The sequence below is a fragment of the Salminus brasiliensis genome, chromosome 18 (assembly GCF_030463535.1).
Source record: "Salminus brasiliensis chromosome 18, fSalBra1.hap2, whole genome shotgun sequence".
NCBI lineage: Eukaryota > Metazoa > Chordata > Actinopteri > Characiformes > Bryconidae > Salminus > Salminus brasiliensis.
The window spans coordinates 11,938,730-11,959,956 of NC_132895.1; the positions used below are offsets into that span (position 1 = coordinate 11,938,730).

The window sequence follows — 21,227 nt, forward strand, 5'->3', positions numbered from 1 at the left end:
AATCACTCTCCCACCCATGCAGCCATTCATTTTCCTCCCTTTTATCTCTCCCATAAGGTTTAAAGTGATAATACTGCAAAGAGAAATCGAATATAAGGGGGGAGATGTTTTGCATTTCAGACTTATCGAATATATTGAGATCAAGCCAACACATTAAATCCACACAATGTACCATATTGAAATCCTCAGGATTTGTCCCAATGAATCTGAAAGAGAAAATTCAGATATGACACTCATAATAATGAGTATAAAAAGTTGTATCAGTACTCTTAGTGCCAAGTTGTCCAGATGACCTGCTTTTTCAAATGTAGGACAGTAAAAAGTCAATGTTAAAATCACATCGGTTCATTTAATGAACATTTTTCAGGGCAGTATTGCATATGCCTATTGTACAATTCATGTGTAGTAATTTTACCACTTTCAGTGTTATTGCTTTTACAAAAACTATAGGCGATGATGTTACATGTTACAATAGGTTTGATGCATGTTGTCACTGTCATACAAAAACCATGCTGTGGCTTTCTTTGAAAGTTAAGATGTTCTCCTGCAAATGTGTTGTTTTTGAGAACTTGAGAAGTTTTTGCATGACAGCGACAATTAATTAGGAAGACACTATAATTTATCAAAACACTAAAAGCCTTTAGCACAATTCATGCCCTTCTACACAATGTTGCCTGACTGACATACTTTGTCACCTTAGCAACTGCCCACCTTAGCAAATCATACTGCCCCACTTTTAAAAAACAAACCATTTCATTAAATTAACAAATATAGAACATATCTACATTATATCCCAACATCTGTTGATGAACAAACATATTCTAGAAATGTATACCCTTAATCATGTGATTTTGATCACAGCTTGTGTTAACCAATAGTTTTTTAAACTTTTATTTAGGAAGACTTGTGTTGATCAGCCATAACATTAAGCAAAGTGGTAAAGTGAAAAACATTGATTATTTTCATCTACAGTGGCATCAGTCAAGATGGATATGTTAGGCAGCAAGTAAATAGTCCGTTCCTGAAGGAGACAAAAGCCAAATTGTGATGGCTAGATGACTCCAAAACATCAGGCAGGTCTTGTCAAGTGTTTCTAGTATGGAGCGGTCAGAACCTACCAAAAGTGGCCCAAGACAGGACAACAGGTCAATGGGATCAACAAGCTCATTAATGCAATTTACAGACACCCTACCTCACAACTTACAGCACTAAAAGGATCTGCTGTTAACACTCATTTTTCATGTTGTAATATAACCTTTGAGCAGAAGGTGGCGCCAGCATTCTTGTTAAGATTCAGCTCACAGCCAGGAAAGCATCACCTACCAATGAAAGTGCCACCCCCTAGGTTGAGTCTCTGTGCCATCCAATGAAAGGTGGGGCTCCGTTCTGTGACGAAACAACGGCTGGCTGATGCGGAGTAGGGAGTGTGAGTGGGTGGTGGTGGTGGGGGCTGGGGGTGGTTGGGGGTTCAGCAGGTTCGGTTGCAGTGTTTCATCCAATCAGGACATGGCTGGGTATATTGTGGACCCGGTCGCATCCCCTGAGAATTAACATTGCATCTTAAACTGATGTATTTGTAGAGGAGTGCCCCAGTGGAGGAGAGGAGCAGGGAGGTGTGTGAGCGTGTGGGTGTGCGTGTGTGCGTATGGTGGGGTGGGATGGGTGGGAGGGGTGGTGGCACTATAGGAGCTGCTGGGGTTGCCAGGCAACAGAAAAGAGGAGATTGTAATGTTCCCTGCAGTATCTTTTTCCTTTTTTTTTCTAGCACAAAGAGCGACTAATGGCCCGGTCGTACCTGCCGCCCTGTCTAAGTAATCCCTCTTAATACCACTGTGGCCATTCAAATCTCTGATGCACTGATAAAGTGATAAACACTAGCAGTGCTCTGGGGTTCAGTGGTCTGATTGAGTGTGACTCAATGATATCACATACAGATTGTATACAGCATGTGTGAGTGTGCCTATATGCATACTGTACATGGTCATTGGTGCAGCCAGGTGGAAGCAGATCTGCTTTCATTCCCTTTTTGGTTCTCATTAATAATCACAGACCATACTTTTCTAGGGTTCTATAGCTGAACTGCATGTTCTCTGATTGTTAACAAACTTTCTGGTAAACTCGACTGAGTTGGTAGACTACTCACTAGTGATTACCACTAGAGTATAATTTAGGACCATGAGTCAGTGTTAAATAGAGCTATGCTGAAAGTTATGGTTATTCCACCACAGGTTTGTTAAAAAGGGGGGATTAAAAGTTTAAAAGGGGAATTAGAATATCGCTAAATTCAGGGGGATTCTTGGATTATTACAGTCATAAGTAATTTGGTGAACCTCAAAAACGGTTGCTTTCTCCTTCAATACCAGCAATATCCAACATAGTAAAATGTGTGTAAGTGGCAAAGCGATAAAATGACACTTACAAAAGACCACTTTGAGAGAACATTGTGGAACACACTTGTACTTGTAACACTGGAGAGTAGCACCTTAACTCCAGACTCTGTTAGTTAGAGAAATACTTGTTGCTACACTAACCAGGCTTTGTGAGCATGGCTTTTCTGTGGCAGCGTTCGCAGAAGGGGAGCTCAAACTTGAGTAAAAGCCAGTGAAGCAAACGGGAATCTAGTTGATGCTAGGTTTCACCATCTCTTTTCTCTAGTGTCTGCAAATCAGCTTATTTTCTTCCGGTAAGACTTGAGAAAGACAAACCCAGAGAAGCATGCAGGTACTAGGCTAAAAGCTAACTCAGCTACAATCTTGTTAGATTGCTAACTGCACATTGCACGGAGAGAGTATATGTTGTCATGTATCCCTCATTACTCTAAAACATAGAGTCCTTCAGCTCTGCTTGTGGAGTCCTAACAAATGTAACCAAACCAAAACCCAATTAATGTAAAATAAACACTATAGCTCTGTCCAAAACTGTGCCCTATTCACTATATAGTGCACTACTTCCATCATTTGTGTCGGAAAACGCAGGGCTGAATTTTCAGTGCACTATAACAATCCTAAAATGCACCACAATAAGTAGTGTACTCTAGCGGAAATGGAATACCCATAATTCATAGTGTTGTTTGGTTTGAAGATTCACACCCACCTTCTCTGAGAAAGGCCGGCGTTCTGACTGCTAATGCGCTGCAGCAGTGAACACCACAAGTTGTCCAAAATCGTTCACTACCTGGTCAAATTCTGTTCCCTGTAATAGTGCCCTATGCAGTGACCAGGATTTAGGGGATAGTGAATAGGGCACAGTTTTAAACACAGCTTAGTACTGTTGTGCGTGAATTGGTATTTCTTGCTGCTGGGCTCCCCCTAGAGTCTGGAAGTGTAATTCATGCTTTGAGACACCCTAAAGGACACGCTTTACACATGCATACTTCTGGACAAGCTGAGGGATACAGAACCGTCACTGAAATGGAAAGAAGCATGAGGACTGGAGGTGGTTTTTACACAAATATGACTTGGGTTACACAGCATTACCCAGTTCTCACAAGCGTGGTCTTGCTTGCTTCGCAAAAGTTACATTATATTTACATTTAAGGCATGTAGCAGATGCTCTTATCCAGAGCGACTTACAAAAGGGCTTTGCTATTTACTTGAGAAAAACCTCAGCTAGTTTGAATAGACTAATAATTTAAAGATAACTCTAAGCTTAGACTCTACTAAGCACAAGTCAGTAAGAAGACCACTCTGCTATTCGCCCAAGTATTCTCAGAAGAGGTGGGTCTTCAGTCTGCGTTTGAAGACAGCGAGCGACTCGGCCGTTCGGACACCCAGGGGAAGTTCGTTCCACCACTTTGGTGAAGGACAGAAAAAAGGCTGGACGCTTGTGTTCCGTGGAGTTAGAGGGATGGCGGGTCGAGCCGAGCCGTACTTGAGGCTCGAAGGTCTCTTGGTGCGGATTGACTTTTGACCATTGCCATCAAATACAGAGGAGCTGGTCCAGTCTTGGCTTTGTAGGCCAGCGTCAGGGTTTTGAATCTGATGCGGGATGCAGCTACAGGAAGCCAGTGAGGAGAGTGCAGCAGTGGAGTGACATGGCTGAATTTAGGAGCATTGAAGATGAACTCTACATAGTGCAGTTAGCAGTGTTCCGCCCTGGAGTGGTAACGATAGAGGCGCTATTCCTCACTTTTAAGTCAGTGGAGCACCACAAAGATTTGAAGCTGCTATGTTATGATAAAAATGCTGCACAATGCTGCTTTAAATACAAACCTGATTCTGTTGAATAAAAATAAGCTAAAATTAGACATTTATTTTTGCTTTAATTGGCATAAATCATTAGGCCTTGTCTGAAAGTCTATAAGGCCCTGAGGGCCACACTGACTAGAGGGAAGATAGAGAAGAGGGGGATAGGTGAAGGAGAAAAGGGAATAAGACAAGGAGAGATGATGAACGTGACTTTTTGTGTCCTAGGGCTTCACTGAACGCTGCGTTGGGTGTACAGTAGAAGGACGGTCAAATGCTGAAACAGTACAGTTCAGAAAAGGTCTGAGCAAAGACAACATTTACTCATCAGTGATATGAGTGCTTGCACACTCCAGTGCTTCCAGCCTGAGTGTGAGTGTGTGAATGTGTGTGTGTGTAGGGCGAGAGATGGGGAGGGGGCATGTGTGTGCATAGAATATGAGGCAGACAGAGAGAGGCCGTGAGCATGCGCATGTGCCGGGGTGAGTGTGTATGTATGTGTGTGTGTGTGTGTATGTGCAGGAGAAAGAAGGGAGGGGAGTGAGAGAGTGAGTGAGTGAGTAATTCCATGCTTCGGCTCTCCCAGCCTAGAGATGCTCTCACGCTGTCGCTGACTATTCTCCAGCTGTAAGACTTAGCTGCAGCAGTGGGCTGGGAGCACACACACACACACACACACACGCTAGCACACATACTACACAGACGTGTCGTCATTGCCACAGTCCTGGCAGCTGGTGATGTGATGGTGTGAGAAGATAAAAGAAGAAGGGAAGAGGGGAAGCTGCTGCCTTAGAGGTAAAGTACAGCACATATATGTGCTCACACACATGCACACACACACACATGCACACACACTCTCTCTCTCTCTTTCTGGCAATGCTATTTGCACGATTAGAATGCGGAGGAGGCGAGCATGTGCTTGAATGTGAATGAGGTGCTGGCTGTTGCAGTGCTAATGTGTGTGTGTGTGATGCTGAGCTGTTGCGATGACGTGTGCGTGCCCCTCCTTAGCTTCTGGCACACGCACACACACACACACACACACTCACACTTGACTCCAGGACCGTGCTTGATTCAGATGCAGAGTGTATGTGGCTTTTGCCCACTGGCTTAGGCTGATGAATATGAACTGTTTCTATCTGAAGAAAAATGCTAGGCTAATTCACTCCCCAGCAGGAGCTCTGTGTGTGTGTGTGTGTGTGTGTGTGTGTGGGGGGGGGGGGGATACAGAGAGAAAGAGCAAGAGAGCAACAGCAAGAGAGAAAAAAGAGAGAGAGAGAATCAATGTGAGTGAGAGAGCTAATGTGAGAGATAAAGGTGCACGTATTTGTCACTGTACACTGTACAGCGAAATGTGTCCTCCACATTTAACCCATCTGGTAGTGAACACACACTCACACACACACATGTGTTAGGGGCAGTGAGTACACACACACACCCAGAGCGGTGGGCAGCCAACTAGCACTTCGGGCAACATTTTTGCTCAAGTGCTCAAGGTCATGCTTGGCTGTCCAGGTGCTATAATCAAGACTGGCGTGTAACACATTGTGTGTGTGTGTGTGTGTATGTGTGTGTGTGTGTGTTAGTGGGCCGAAGCCATGTTTCACAGTTACTGCAGTCTCTCTGTTTTCAGGGTGGCAAACACCCAGCAGGAGTGACAAGTCTGCACTTAGTTCAACGAGCCAACAGTTAAAGAAATAGTCCTCCAGTTTTCAGTCTACTCTCAATCTGTTGCGTTTGTAGCATACGCTCGATTACCACAGATCAACCACAATCATTCCCGTCTGTTTTCCCACTCTTAGTAAAAGAACCAAAAACCAGTTTACTTGAAATGCGGTTACAATGGAAGCTAATGGGCAGATGCTGAAGCAGCCTCTCTCTCGTTGGATTCTATTATTGGTGCTTTGTGGTGTTTTCTGCTATTCTCTATGTACAAGAAAATGGCAAAACGTTTTTGGCTGCTGTAATCGACTTTCTGCCACAGATGCAACAGATGGAGATTAAATCCAAATACATGGGCGTATTCCTTTAAAGCAGCACTATGTAGCATTTTTACCTTAAAACAACACCTTCCAAATCACTGTAATGCTTCACTGACTGTAATAGGGACTGTAATAGCGTAGCTGTTGTTGCTACACCAGGCTCAGCACGCTGCTAACTGCTGTATGTAACTTTAGTGCAGTCTTATAAGAGTAATATCTTGTAATATTACTCTACCGCCTCAGTCCAGATGCTTCTTTCCCTTTAGATGCCTGTTCTGTATCTCTCAAAAGTCCTGAAAAATGCACTGTAAAGTGTGGCTTTTAGGAGTGTCTTAAAAGCGTGGACTACAGTTCCAGACTGCAGGGGGAACCCAGGAGCAAGAAATACAGATTTTCACGTAATGCTGCTTTAAAGTGTACTCTCAACCATTTTTTTTTCGTGTTTTAATATTTTCACACACACACACACACACACACACACACACACACACACACACTCTCTCTCTCTCTCTCTCTCTCTCTCTCTTTATGGCAGCAACTCTGCCACAATTGACAATTAAAAAGTGAGGATTTTTGCCTATAGTCTAAATGTTAATGCTCCCACTGGTCGCAGTGGCGACATCTGAAGCAGAAAAGTCTCTGATTGGCTGCTTTATGTCTCACTAAGCCCCACCTCCAAACTCTCCTTATCAATCCACCTAACCTGCATTTTTCTAACATGCTAAAAGAACGGGAGACACTGCAGATACTGTACTGAATGTACTCTTTAAAGGCCCATATCCTATTTATCCCATATTTTTCTTGTATTTTACTTACTGATTTCTGCCCAATTATGAAGTTTATGAAGTACTTTTGGGTTTGTGCACTAATCAGGGTAGTGTTTGTACACTGACCATTTTCCAACCTCTTAATATCACTTAAATTTAAGTGGACCTTTGAGAAATACAGTATGCAAATAATCTGTAAATGAAATGTGTTCTGATTAGATTCCTTGTATTCTGCATGAATCAAAAAGCAGTCAAGCCTGGGAACTTATAACTTCCTTATAATGTTGTGTGAACTGCTGGAGTTTTAATAGGCAGGGAAATGTGATTTATCTAAATGTTATTTTTTTTCCATAATAAGCTGTTTTTGTGGTTGAATCATTTTGTAGTTTACGGGAACTTCTTTGCAAACTGGTGGGGGTATTCTTTAGTAATTAAAGGCTGTGATAAAACTTTCGGCCCGTCGGCGATTTAAGTGTTTGAATCCCACATATAGACTGTATGGTCCGAAGAGTGAAACTTATAATAATTATAATAATGTTTACATACTATCAATTAAAAACAGACAATGAAAATATTTTTTTTATGATATTGGCTCTGTAAGCCTCCAAGGCAGTGAGCTAGCATCTGAGTTCCTCATTGACTGATTGTGTGATCGATTAGCTTACACCTAAATGGCTGTATGGCTTTCCCAGTTGCTCTTAACTGGTTGAATTATTAGTCGATGGACGTCTTGAGCTGTGCGATTGGCTGCGCGATCCAGCAGCTTCGTTGGCCGGCTCCCAGGCCTTTTTGCCGGTTGGTGGGGTGGCAGTTTGACTGGCTGTCTGTGGTGATGTAGCGTAGCATGACTGCCAGCTGGAAGGCTGACAGACACACAGCCTTGTGACTGTTCGTAGTAATGTGCAGCACTGTGTTTGCCGGGATTATGTAAGATTCTTGCAAGATCCTCAGACACACATACACACACATCAGTCCACGAGGAAGCCAATCTGTTGTCTATTCAGTGCTGTGAGTCTGGGGCAGAAATAGACTGGCGCCAATATGGAGCACAAAAATACCTTATTTGCAATTTGTAACCAGTTTATTAGGCACTACTACCTTCTGCCTACACTGATTGTAGGTTCACAGTTACTGATTGTGGCCTGTTTGCTTCTGCATGATATATCAGACCACCGTAGGACCACCACTGACCATATATAATGTCGGTGGTGGACCACTCCCATACCCAGATGTTGTAGTGAAGGTGTGCAGAGAATAGACTTCAAAGGGTGGGTAGGTGGTCATAATATTCTGATATGCCTGTGTATATAACATGCATTATACCATGCATATATATATATATATATATATATATATATATATATATATATATGTATATATACTCCAATGCCCAATCCAAAGCTCCATCTTATCTTCTTAGCCTTCCAATCACTGCTTAGCAACCGTTGTCCTGAGCCTGTAGTTCTTTATCTTTATCACTCCAGTGTTTGCATTTAAAGCTCCATCTGTGGTCAAAACATGTCTCTGTGGCACCTGTTAAAGTCATAGACTGGTGTTGGCAGTGCTTTACTGGACATTGGAAACCTGTATCCTGGTTTACCAAGGTGGATTACTTCATTTTTCACAGGCCTCCCAAAATGTATTTCTAGCTATGTCCACATTACCAGGCTGAAGTGACTCGAATCAGAGTTTTTGCCTTAATGTGATGCAGATCTGATTAGTTCAGGGCTGTGTGGACATGCCAAATCAGATCTTTTCAAATTAGATTTAAGTCTCCTTCAAATGTGGTTCTAGATCGGATACATATCTGATTTGTGAGCTTTCAGCATAATTGTGAACTGTCAGGTTGGATTTCATGTGTCTTTTTGTTTGTACAAATGTGTTTAACACTGTTGGCAGCAAAGGCAACGTGCATAAATGTGTGCATGCCTGCTGCTTCAGGGACAGATTCGTTTACATTACAGGTAGATACAGCTGTATCTGAGCAAAAAAATCTGAATTGATTAATAAGTGATTTGACTGGTTTAATTGGAGAAAGTGCTGCAGATGATGAATAAATATCACTGTATTCAGAATGGGAGAGTATCTGAATAGTAATTATTAAGACTCTGTTGCTACTGATGTATTTAGTCTGTGATTACATATGATACATATTGTGAAAAAAGTGTTGAAATATTGTGATATAGGATTTTTAGCATGTCCCCCAGTCCTAATTTGAGATGCATCTACAGTATATGGTAAAATAGCTAATGGGAGAACTACATTGAGAAACTGTAAAATAAGCCTTTTGGAATAAAACTGTACTGTCGTTGACACTGCATTCACTGAATTCGACACTGAATGAACCAGTTCTATATGAAAAAGCAGTAAAAGGGTATACAGTCAGGTCCATGCTCTGGCCATTTGTAAATGTTTAACCCTTAAAATGCTATTTGTTTACCTTATAAACGGACAGCCGTGTATATCTCAGTTTCAGGCCCCAAGGCCTGCATGTTCTTCTGCAACAGGCTTTAGTATGTAATTACACGTGGACTTCCTGCAGTGGATCTCCGTTTTGAACAGTAATGAATTTGAAATGGACAAAAGGAAAAGACATGTTTGGAGAAGGATGACAGAAACAAAATGCAGGGAATGAGGTCAAGCTCGGCGGGAGAGCGTAGCGAGCAACGCTGTCCAAGTGGAGGACTACAGGTGCCTTTGTCTAAGCCTAGATCTTACATTTAGCTTTGCTGGAGCTTGAAGGGCCTGGCTAAAGTTGAAATCAGCTTTTTAAGCAGCCACACCTGACCTTAGCCTGGATTTGAAACAGAACCATGGCTCTGATTACTAATCACAACTTCTTTTCATGTAATTATGAGATAAACCCTCACGTCCTATTTGAACACTGATAATCTTATGGTAGCATTCTCAGTACACTGCTGGATAACATAAGTGTGGTCAAAGGGCTGAAGAGAGAAGTGTAAGAGACATCTCCTGTGAAGGGGAAGCTAATGGGAGCAGGCAGTTGCGCTCCCTTGAGTCAGCCTTCCTCAGATGATGAGCTCACAACCAGCACTGTGCTGCTACTTCTCAACACTATTCTAAAACTGAGATTCCTGTGCTTCTGCGGTGTTAAGGGGTCCTTATTTGTCTAATAGGTGCCTTGGCCACCTGTACACGGCTGTCTCTGGACTACAGGTGATATTTTAATAAAGAACAAATCAGTCGAATCAGTTCTCTGATTGGTAGACAATTGTGTACGTGCTCTTTTTGGATGAACAGAAAGCAATGTAAAATAAACTGTAAAATAAACCAATTTAAATAGACCTGTACTGCTGTCCATACTGAATTTGACCAGTTCTAGTAGAGGAGGTGTGCTCAAATAGGTCAATTCTCTGGCCATTTGTAGATGTTTAACTCTTAAAATGCTATTTGTACTTGATTTATTTTACTGCTACTAACTAGTTCACCTAGATCAGATACAACATACAACAAGTCATCAATCAATTCTTGATTATCTACTATTGATTCATGTTTATTAATTATTTACATCAGAACAAAGCATGCAAAAAACAAACAGTCCTGTCAGCAAGACATATTCACCGCTGATGAGCGGAGCATCTGTGTTGTACTTGACATCTGCTGTATATCGCACAGCTATCCACTTTCTAAATGTTGTCAAATGTGAAAATTAGTGTTGTTTTGATATGATGAGGCAGGCAGTAGTCCTGACTGTGGGAGCAGCAGAAGACTGAAGTGACAATAAAGACAAAAACACTTGAACTTTATTTCAATAACAGACTTGGCCACAAAACACATTAACTGCCTGAAGGAGAGTGCCAACCAGTAACAGTAAGGAACAGTGTGAATTCAGTAAGAATTATAATAATAATGATTAGTAATAATTATATAAAGCCTTTTGTGAATCCAAGGAAGCTCCACATCAGTAATAAACAGAAGAATAATCAACATTAAACAAAAACAAGCACAACACACACACACACACACATACAGGCACACACACACGTAGTTCCTCAGCCAGCAGGGAAAAAACTTCCCAAACCAAATTGTAAAGTCTCTTAGCTGGCCTCAATAGCTAAGTCCCTATGAGAGGGGGATAAGTCCTTTTTAGCCTAAGAGGCCTCAGAGCCATGAAGTACAGTCACTCCGGCAGCTGGCATGGGAGGGCTCCAGGCTCAGGAAAGTAACATTTGGGTCAGTGGATCCAGCATTCAACAATAACAACTCTTTATAACTATTTTCCCATCTCTGTATGGGCCAAGAATTGATAGGCATACAGTCAAGGCTCAAGAGTAGAGATATATCCTAGAGATATATCTAGGATGTTCTCTTTTCTTCAATTGTTTTGGTTCATTTGGCTTGACAGTTCTTTTTCTGGACATTTTAGAGACCACTTCCAACATCAGGAAGGTGCTGCTTGTTGTCAAATGCCTGCTCACAGCGCTCTGGCCTTAACTCTGGCAGTCACTTTTAGGCCACAAGCTCAATGCAAATATTGGAATACACATGACAATACCTGGCCAATGAATTGTAAACACACTGTCCTGCTGTATGAACATGTTTGTGGGTTTTTATGCTGCTGTGATGGTTAAAACACTCAAAGAACGCCGATATAGGAGCATCTGTTAACGGGAACCAGTGTGACTGAGGACTCCAACACTCATACACATACACAGATCAACCACAACATTAGTATCACCTGCCTATTAATGAGTGGGCCCCCCTTGTGCCGCCACAACAGGCATGGACTCCACAAGACCTCTGAAGGCGTCCTGTGGTATCTGGCACCAATATGTTAGTGGTAGATCTTTTAAGTCCTGTACGTTGTGAACTGTTGAAATTTACAGTTGAAATTTCCTACTTGGAACTCCAAAGTAATAAGTAGAAAATCCAGCATCCCAACTGGAGAATCTGTAGTTTTGAAGAATACAGAAGTTTGACAGAGTTTGCTACTTGGATAGTTTGTGAACCACTATTAAGATAAATCTGGAGACACCTCAACTTTCCTAAACTAGATCTGACTTGCATGGACCAATTAGGCTCAGTTAGAAGAGACTGGTAGATGCTATCTCTGTTTGTTTTTGATAGTGTGTGTCTTGTTTCTCACAGATCTCTCTCTCTCTGTGCTCTATTAAAAAAGAAGTTGAAAGGCGTGAGAGCTCCCTTTGTGAAGGCCTCCTGGCAGCGTTTGACACGACTGGATAGTAGTCATGAATAAATGATCAGTAATGGACATGGGTGTAAAGACGGACTGGTTTGCCAGCGCAACACTCCCAAAGCTCAGCTCACAGCTTCAGTTTGATTACAGCACTCCCACGCTGGTATTTCTGGCAGTACCGCAGTGCTGGCAGCCATCAGGACACAGCAGCAAGCGCTTGCTACGGTGGATCTGGCCCTGCATGTGTTAAGCCTTATGTGTTAGCAAAAAAAAACATAAAGAACCCTGAGCATTGATTTTTGCCTGATTGCTGCTGTTCTCTTTTTTATCCTACAAGTTGTTTTATGAGTGCCCCGCCCTCCCCCAACCTTTCTGGAGCTCCTTGAATGGCTCTGTGCCTACCGGTCGTGCCTCTTATAGGAACATGTTTATTTAGTTTATTGATGCGCTTCTGCTTCACATCCTCTGTACTGAATACATTCCCCCCCTTTTTTCTTCCATCTTTCCCCTCAGCTGAAGCACGATGTTCTTCCCCTGCACCTGTCCACACATTCGGCTCACAATGTGAACCGTTTCCGCCTACTTGAGGAGAAGAACCGAGCCCTGAAGCTAGAGGTGGCTGCTTTAAGACAGCAGAAGCAGCACTACAGATCTCTGGTGAGTTTGCAGTTCTTCACGTCTTGTGTTGTGCTGGTCCGGCCAGTTGGGTGGATTATATAACTTGGTCCGTCTACAGCTCGTCTGTGGCTGTGGGACTGTGGGGTTTTGGAATTGAGTGATAGTTGGTACAGGGCTTTGGACTGCAGACCTGAAAAGCCCAGAGCACACTGACCCAGCATTGTCCAACAAACGCTGACATTCTGAATGCCAGAGCACACAGACTAGACAAACAGCACTCATGTGCTGAACCGTAGAGCTGTTTGTAACCAGTCTTCCATGTAGTTTAATGTAGGGTTGCTAATAATCAATCAAGGGTTTTATCAAGATGTAATTCGACTACAGAACTTTTTTTGTTCTAAACTAAAATTTTGCATCTTTTAAATTCTACACAAGGGAGCATAAGATCATTATTGAGCACTCAATATAATGATGGTTTACACAAAACAGAAGAAGCAATGGGCCAGGAAGCAGCTCGTCTGTGGCTGTCCCAGTGATATTTGGTACTGCAGACCTAAAAAGCCCAGAGCACACTAACACCACATCGTCCAACAAACTCTGACTTTGTGAATGCCAGATCACACAGACCAGACATGCAAGTATGCTGTCCTGAACCTGTGTACTGCTGATAGAGAATCTAGGATGTTCTCTTTTCTTCAACCGTTTTGGTTCATTTGGCTTGACAGTTCTTTTTCTGGACATTTTAGAGACCACTTCCAACATCAGGAAGGTGCTGCTTGTTGTCAAATGCCTGCTCACAGCGCTCTGGCCTTAACTCTGGCAGTCACTTTTAGGCCACAAGCTCAATGCAAATATTGGAATACACATGACAATACCTGGCCAATGAATTGTAAACACACTGTCCTGCTGTATGAACATGGTTGTGTGTTTTTATGCTGCTGTGATGGTTAAAACACTCAAAGAACGCCGATATAGGAGCATCTGTTAACGGGAACCAGTGTGACTGAGGACTCCAACACTCATACACATACACAGATCAACCACAACATTAGTATCACCTGCCTATTAATGAGTGGGCCCCCCTTGTGCCGCCACAACAGGCATGGACTCCACAAGACCTCTGAAGGCGTCCTGTGGTATCTGGACCACTTTCCTTTGGGTAGGTACTGACCGCTGCATACCAGAAAAAAAACCCCACAAGACCTGCCTGATGTTTTGGAGATGTCCTGACCCAGTCGTCTAGCCATCACAGTTTGGTTCTAGTCAGAGTTTCAGATTCTTTTGCTGGCTCATTTTTCCTGCTTTTAACACACCATCACCTTTAAGAACTAACTGTTCACTTGCTGCCTAATATATCCACCCCTTGACAGATGCCACTGTAGATAAAGATAATCATTGTTTATCACTTCACCTGTCAGTAGTGCTACAGTTATGGCTGATTAGCGTATACAGCATATCATCCTTACATTACGATGCGCTGGTGTTTGATGGAAAACATCAGGTCAGTGTTCTCTGGGTTTAAGAGAATGGAGAAGAACTCAAAAAAGGGTGGAGGAGGTCTTTCAAGGTTTTCTATGGTCCCAAGTGGCACGACAGTGGATCTATTGTTGCCCTGACAACCATCCCCGTAGTGAGGAATGGCAGATGGGTAATGGAAAACTGACTGACCATAGGGGTGCCTGTTGTCACAGTATCCTGTCACTGCAGATTGTTTTTTGCTGTAAAGAGATTTGACATGCACAAACTGAGGCAGAGCTTTACTGTGCACACCCTGTCTTCCAAATACACTGCTGCTGCATTTTTCTCTCTATCTTACTCTCTGTTCTTCGGAGCTTTTGTCTTGTCCTTGGTGTTTTCATAGCTTATTGTAAAGCTTACTGTAAAGTCTCCCTCTTGCTACATTCGGTAAACTTTCAGCTCACAGCACAAGATTATATTTGTAGTGCTTGCACACAAAGCTTTTGATTGCAAATATCAACACTGTGCAGCCCTCTGATCAATTAACAAAAGCTTACTTAGCTACCTAATCGATTTTATTACCAACGCAAGCTATACATGCAGAAATCAAATAATTGGAACAGAGAAGTTAATACCTGAGCCTACACCTCAATCTAACCCAAACTTGATCTACTACACCAAAACCTAATTCTAACCATGACCTAAACTCAAACTAACCCTTACTCTAACCTGTGTAGTTTTATAACCTGAACAGACACCTCAACCTAACCCAAACTTATTCTACTACACTATTACTTCACCTAAACTTAACCGAACCACTATCGCAATCCTAACTCTAAGCTTAACCATAGTAGATTGTGAGGTTCTTACTGTTTCTGCAGGACTTTTCGTCCATTAATTCATTTTTTATAATTTCAGAGAAAATAGTGAAAAGCAGCATGAATGTAATAGTGCTGCTGCTGTTTCCTCAGTTCTTTAAATTCAGTACATGGCAGGCTGGGTTGTGTGTATTTGGCAAAACAGTGCCACCAGTGGACAGTAGCTTTAGAGTGAGTCATAAAACATCCAGCTCAGGACCAGCTTTTGTTGCTAGCTGGTTTCGATGGTCAAGCTGGTTGGGAGCTGGTTTTCCAGGTGAAAACATGTTCTATGCTGATAAGCTAGCTGATTGACCATCCCGACCAGCATAGAGTATGTTGCTTTTGATTCTGGTCATACTTGGCCGTGCTGGTCAACCAGCTTAGTCCTGCTGATCATGCTGGTCGTCCAGCTTAGTGATACTGGTCATGATAGGCGACCAGCTTAGTCATGCAAGTTATGTTGGTCAACCAGCTTGGTCTTGCTGGTCTTGCTGGTCAATTAGCTAGGTGATTCTGGTCTTGCATGAGCTAATCTGTGTTTGGTGTGGCGCAACAGATGACACCACTATATGCCACTGACCTGTTATACCATGTGGGAAACTGGGGTTTAATTCCAGGTCTGGGTGACTGTGCTGCACTACAATGGGCAAGATGCCTAACACTACATTGGCCCACCTTTGTAATACGAGTAACCTTGTAAGTTGCTCTGGATAAGAGCATCAGCTAAATGCTGTAAATGTAAATGGTCATTTACAGCATTTAGCTTGAGCTGGCCAGGCTGTTTTTTTCAGCAGGGTAGGGTGATCTCAATCTAGAATTACTAAACAACGTTTGATTAACTGTCATCAAAACTTCAGCTGATTTCATGTGAAAATTGAACTATTTTTGGCCTTCCACTAGATTTACTAAGTTCTTTGTGTCCTTTTCTCATCAAGTCTACACGTAGAGGGTGTAATATAATTATTGAGCACTCAAAACAATGATAATTGACACAAAACAGAAGAAGAAATAAGACAAGAAGCAGGCAAAATGGAGCCATGCGCAGGAGCATTTAGTCGACACTGGGCACTGTCGATATTGTGACACTGTTCTGAAAGGAAGTTCCTCCGCATGTAAAAAGCCTGTCAGGGCATGTCAGTCTTTATTTTGTGAACAGTCAATTGTAGCACTGTTCCAGGAGCTATATTTGGTTCCTCACTCTGCACATAAGAAGGGATGACAATGAAATCTGACCTGACTTAACTTCCATTACACAAGAACAGCAAAGATAACGCTGAGTAATTATGAGAAGGAACAGAAGACCAGAGCTGAATATTAGCTTATTTGTAGGGCTTTAACTGTGTCACAGATTATGGGCTATGTTGACTACCAATTAAAACCTAGACTGGCATGCTCCAGTGTTTCTGGATGTAGAAATGACATCAATTATTCACTGGAAGCTGTATTATTATTATTACATAGGCCAATGTACAGTAGGTGCATGGGCCTGGCTCTGAGTACCCTTTGCGTGATGCATGGTGCATGCAAATATGATGGGAATGTCATGTGACTTAAGAAGTGTGTACATTTGACAATGTTTTAACATTAAAGTTTGAATAGCTCTGGAAATGTGCGCACCGCCCTACCGTCCCCGGTGCAGTGAAAGTCCCGTTGCACCTCCAACCAATGCAGGATTTGAAACACAGTCTCAGATACAGAGAGTGGAAAACAGAGGACTCGCAGACTGGCTTGTGTCCAGCCTCTAGTTGATCAAACACCCTCGTTCATAAGCCACACAGTCATGAGTCAATTGTGAGTCATGTGTTCCTGGGTTGAGCTAGACGGATGGTTTGTGACAGCGTCTGTTGCGTGAGTCCCGTGGCCGGTTGCCAGGCGACCTGCCATGACAGACAGCGCAGAGAATCGACCTGTGGTGGTGAGTGACCTTCTGTCTCTGGAGGAAGTGTCACGCTCCTGCCGATGCTCAGGACCTGCCCACACCGTCGCCATGGCAATACTAACGCTGCGGAATTATGGGACATGGAGGAGCCTTTTCCGCGCGGTAATTGGTTTGAGGATAATAACAGTCATGAGTGTAATGACAATAGCTGATAATTAATAGAGACTAATAACGGTGGCGAGAGAGGCGCAGTCTACTTAATTAGCAAAGCCAATGTACATTTCAGCGGAGGATTCAGGAGAGCGCTGCGGAGCAGGGCGTGGATACTAGTGGCATGGAGGCGAAAGGGGTTATTTGAGCACGCGTGGTCCTTGCCAGGGTTGCCATCTCTCCTAATAAAATTAGCCTCCGAATTAGACTCAGTGTTCTTCCAGCTGGCCCATATTGCTCCTATAACTCTATTATCCTCTCCATTGCATCGACTGGAAGAGACATTTAAAGCGGGGGGTGGGGGGGGGGGCAGCTCTATTCCAACTCCCTGTCTGAGAGCTTCAAAAAGCCTGACAGTATCTCATTTGACCCTCTGCTTTCTTGATTGATACGTTCATGAACCAAGGCAAGCAATTATACAAACTCATGTTTCTTCTGTATGGCTGATGTGTTTTTGTTGGTAACTTTGTGGTGCAGTAAAAAAAGACTGCATTAATGTTTGCTATTGATATGTCAAGGTATTCTGGTAACTGGTGTTCATTCCTAGAGACTTTTCCAAGCCGTTCCTCTTCTAAGGTAAATTTGAAGGCAGAGTCTCAAGGGTAATGCGTCAAAGCCCATGACAGTATGAAGGGGTCGTATATTAAAGGCCTGAATAGCCACTAGGAATTATAGGGTGACCTCAGTTGCTCTAGAAAGCCATTTCCAGAATTGATTTCTACAAGCCTCTTGCCAAATGAGAATGAATCAGCTGCTGTAAACGAAAACCTAAAATTAATATTCATACCAGCTTGTGAATTCACTCACTCTCCCTGAGTATGACATTGAAGGTCGAGATTCCTTTTTAGTTGCCAAAGTAAAAGGTTTCCCAAAGCTGAGGGTGAATAAAGTGTCCCAGAAGAATAGCCAATCTCCAAACAGGCGCGTGCTGGCGGAGTGCATAGCAAGGCAGTACAAATGGTGAATGCTAATTGTGCTATACAATGCATAGTGCATAGTTTGGGACAGGCTCAGTTCACACTGAAAACACTCACAATCACGCAGGGCCTCAATTCTTCATCCTTGATTCCTCATTCTTCAAGAACTTGTGCAGGCCAAGAAGGAATTTAGACTTTTACATGGTGACGATCTTGAGGCCCTAAGCACAAGGCCTGTTAATTACTTCACTATTCTCCCCACAGTAGACATGTTTGACATCTCGGTTCTCTAGCAGATTATTTCTCCATGAGCAGTTATCCACTATCACTTGGATATCAAGAGCTGTAGCATTTTCACAGTCACTATAGACCCTCTGATCTATCATATTTCATGTCCATTACACATCCCGCCGTGGATACGTTTCAGCAATGCAGCTGGACGAAAACCCCATACGGCATCATTTTACACCTAGTCATGCACAGATAGTGCTTGGCAGAGTAGGTCATACTGCAGGCTTTCTCAGATGTGTGTGGGATTCCCCCTCTCGCGCATATTTTCTCGCTACTGGAACAGACGCTTCCAGAGAGGAAGCTAAAAACGCAACAAGACAAGGGATAGAAAGGAATGGCTCTTTTCCTCTTTAGCACGCAGGCATCCTGCCTTGCTCTGTATGTGTGTGTGCGTGTGTGTTTGTGTGAGCAGCATTAATCAGACTCTTTACTAATTAGCCACCTAGTTAGCTGTGCTGGTTTGGGCACAGGACAGAAGGGGTCACAGCTTCAGGAGCACCGCCCTCCTGAGCAACCCCCTACTTTTTTTTTGTTGCTCACACACACACACGCAGGTTTGTCATTACAAATCAAGACACAGGGTTATATATGTTATTATATATTATGTATTATTTATATATTAGTTATATTAGTAAAAATATGCCTCTATGTATGTGCTTAACTATGCAATACTATTATGCCCCATATGTTTTTAATGTATAGCTATCTACATGTAGTAATATCCCATATGTTATTATATTTGGAATTGCCAATATGTCCCAAATGTACCAATATATAATAATAGTGTCACCATATGTATTAAAAATGTATATTTTTCTATATGTCATAAAATGTCCCATATGTTATTATATATGTGTAATTACCAATATGCTATAAGATGTCCCCCATGTTTACATGTAGCTCTCTATATGTAATAACATGTCCCATATGTATTTTTTGTGTATCTACCTGCATGTAATAAAAAATATACCCTATATGTATTTCATATGTGTAACTACCAATGAGCAATAATATGTCCGATATATTCTATCAGTCAAATGTTTGGACACCTGGTTGAATGTGTGCTGATTTCACTGTAGGGTGGGCATATTGTTAGATTAAAAAGAGAGGACACTGGAGACACAATGGTATCAACTGTATTTAGAATTTTGTGAATGGGTGGTGGGGGAGGTAGTGGGGGTTCAAGTAGGCCTAGGTTGTAGGACCGTGGCAGTGTGAATGTGTGAGGGTGGAAATACCTTTCAAACCTTGCAGCTACAGTATGCTAATGTACATTAATACATACACATGTACTCCTTTAGCAAGACCAATAAATAGCCTTATTAATAGCCTATATGACCAGATCATCTCCTTTCAGCTCAACTTACAGCCTAAGCCTCACTATGATGGACATCCTTGTGTCCCCACAAGGTTGAATATAAATATCACCCTAGCATTTGGATCAAACGTTTTTAAGATGATCATCATCAGACATCCATCCAGGTGTGTCCAAACGTTTGACTGGCACTGTATATGTAAACTGTCTACACGCAATAACAATAGACCCCATATGTATTACATTTATGCTACTACCTATATGTTACTGCATATTTGTACAACATGCCCCATATGTGCAAAAAATGATCTAAGCCCAACAGTAAATGAAACAGAGTTTAAATGGAAATGTAACATGAACATAATGTAAACATAAAAGAGCTATTTTTGGTCCGGTTTACTCTGGTTGTCCAACAGTGAGGAGGGTTTGTCCTGGAAATACACAAATACAAGCACAAACTCACAAACACACACACTTAGCCACTCTAGGAGGTAGGTGGAGGATGCCATAGTGCACGGTGGGGGGAGCTCCGTACTGTGTCTTCTGCAGCACGCCTGGTGTGCATTTAGAGCAAGAGAGAGAGAGAGAGAGAGATACGCAGGCCCAGTGCAGACTGCTGCTGCTGCTGCCTGACATTTCCACACCCAGAGGAAGCAGCAGAAGCAGAAAGAGGACAGAGAGAGAGAGAGAGGAAGGGGAAGAGAAAGGCTAAGGAATATTCTCGTCATCAGGCTGGACGCTGGATGCTGTGAAAGTGAGAAACTGATACGGTAAATATTTCTCTGTTCTCCAGCTTGCTGTCTTTCTGTCCTTATCATAGCTGCTCTGCCTGCAGTCAGCCTCTGAGGATTTCAGTATCTGTTTCTGCAGAAGGGACTGTGCACTGGCGGCATGTGTGCAGCCTGGAGGCTCTCAGTCTCTCTGTCTCTCTCTCTTTCTTTATGTGTTTGCCTCTCTCCCTCTCTCTCTCTTTTTAGTTACGAGGCAGAGGATGGGAAGAGAAGGCTGAGGTTGCTATCTTACTATGCTATTAAAAAAAACATGCATGATTCAGCTTACTCTCCTCACCTGTTTCAGTAGCCTATTGGACACAGTTTGCCTGGTCACTTTGATATCCTGATGTCCTGCTGTCCAATTCAGCTCTAAAGCATAGGTGCACGTGTGTCTTATTAGTCAGTGATCCCTTTCTTGTCTTGTGTCAGACTGCTTGGCTCCTGATTTACAGTTTGTGATCCGAGACTCTTTATCGCATCTGTTTGGTTGTCATGGTTACAGAGGAATCCCACTTGAGTGAGTGCATCCGTCTTCTTAAGCTGTATCCATATGCTCTCACTGAGGGATCAGATGCTTGAGAGAGGCATGAGGCATTTTTTGTATTGCTCTATGTTTGCTGCCTCTGTACCTGCGCTCTTAAAAAGGAAGGTGCTACACAGGCTTTGTAACAAAGACATAGAAGAACCATATGAACCATTTTTACAAAATACATGTACGTGTGAAGAACCTTTCAATTGCTGGAGAACCTTTGAAACCTTTAAAAGGTACTAGAGTTGCAACGACTATTCGACTTACTTGATTAAAATCGGCTAAG

At 42.6% G+C, this 21,227-nt stretch overlaps 1 protein-coding gene across 1 annotated transcript in view; it reads left to right on the forward strand.

The window, feature by feature from the left end:
- Positions 1-12,608: 12,608 nt before the first annotated feature.
- rimbp2a (RIMS binding protein 2a) overlaps positions 12,609-21,227 on the forward strand; it is a 68,134-nt gene continuing 59,515 nt past the window's right edge. Inside the window, exon 1 of the mRNA XM_072661351.1 lies at positions 12,609-12,748. The gene's annotated coding sequence lies outside the window, so the exon portion shown is untranslated. The remainder of the gene's footprint in view (positions 12,749-21,227) is intronic.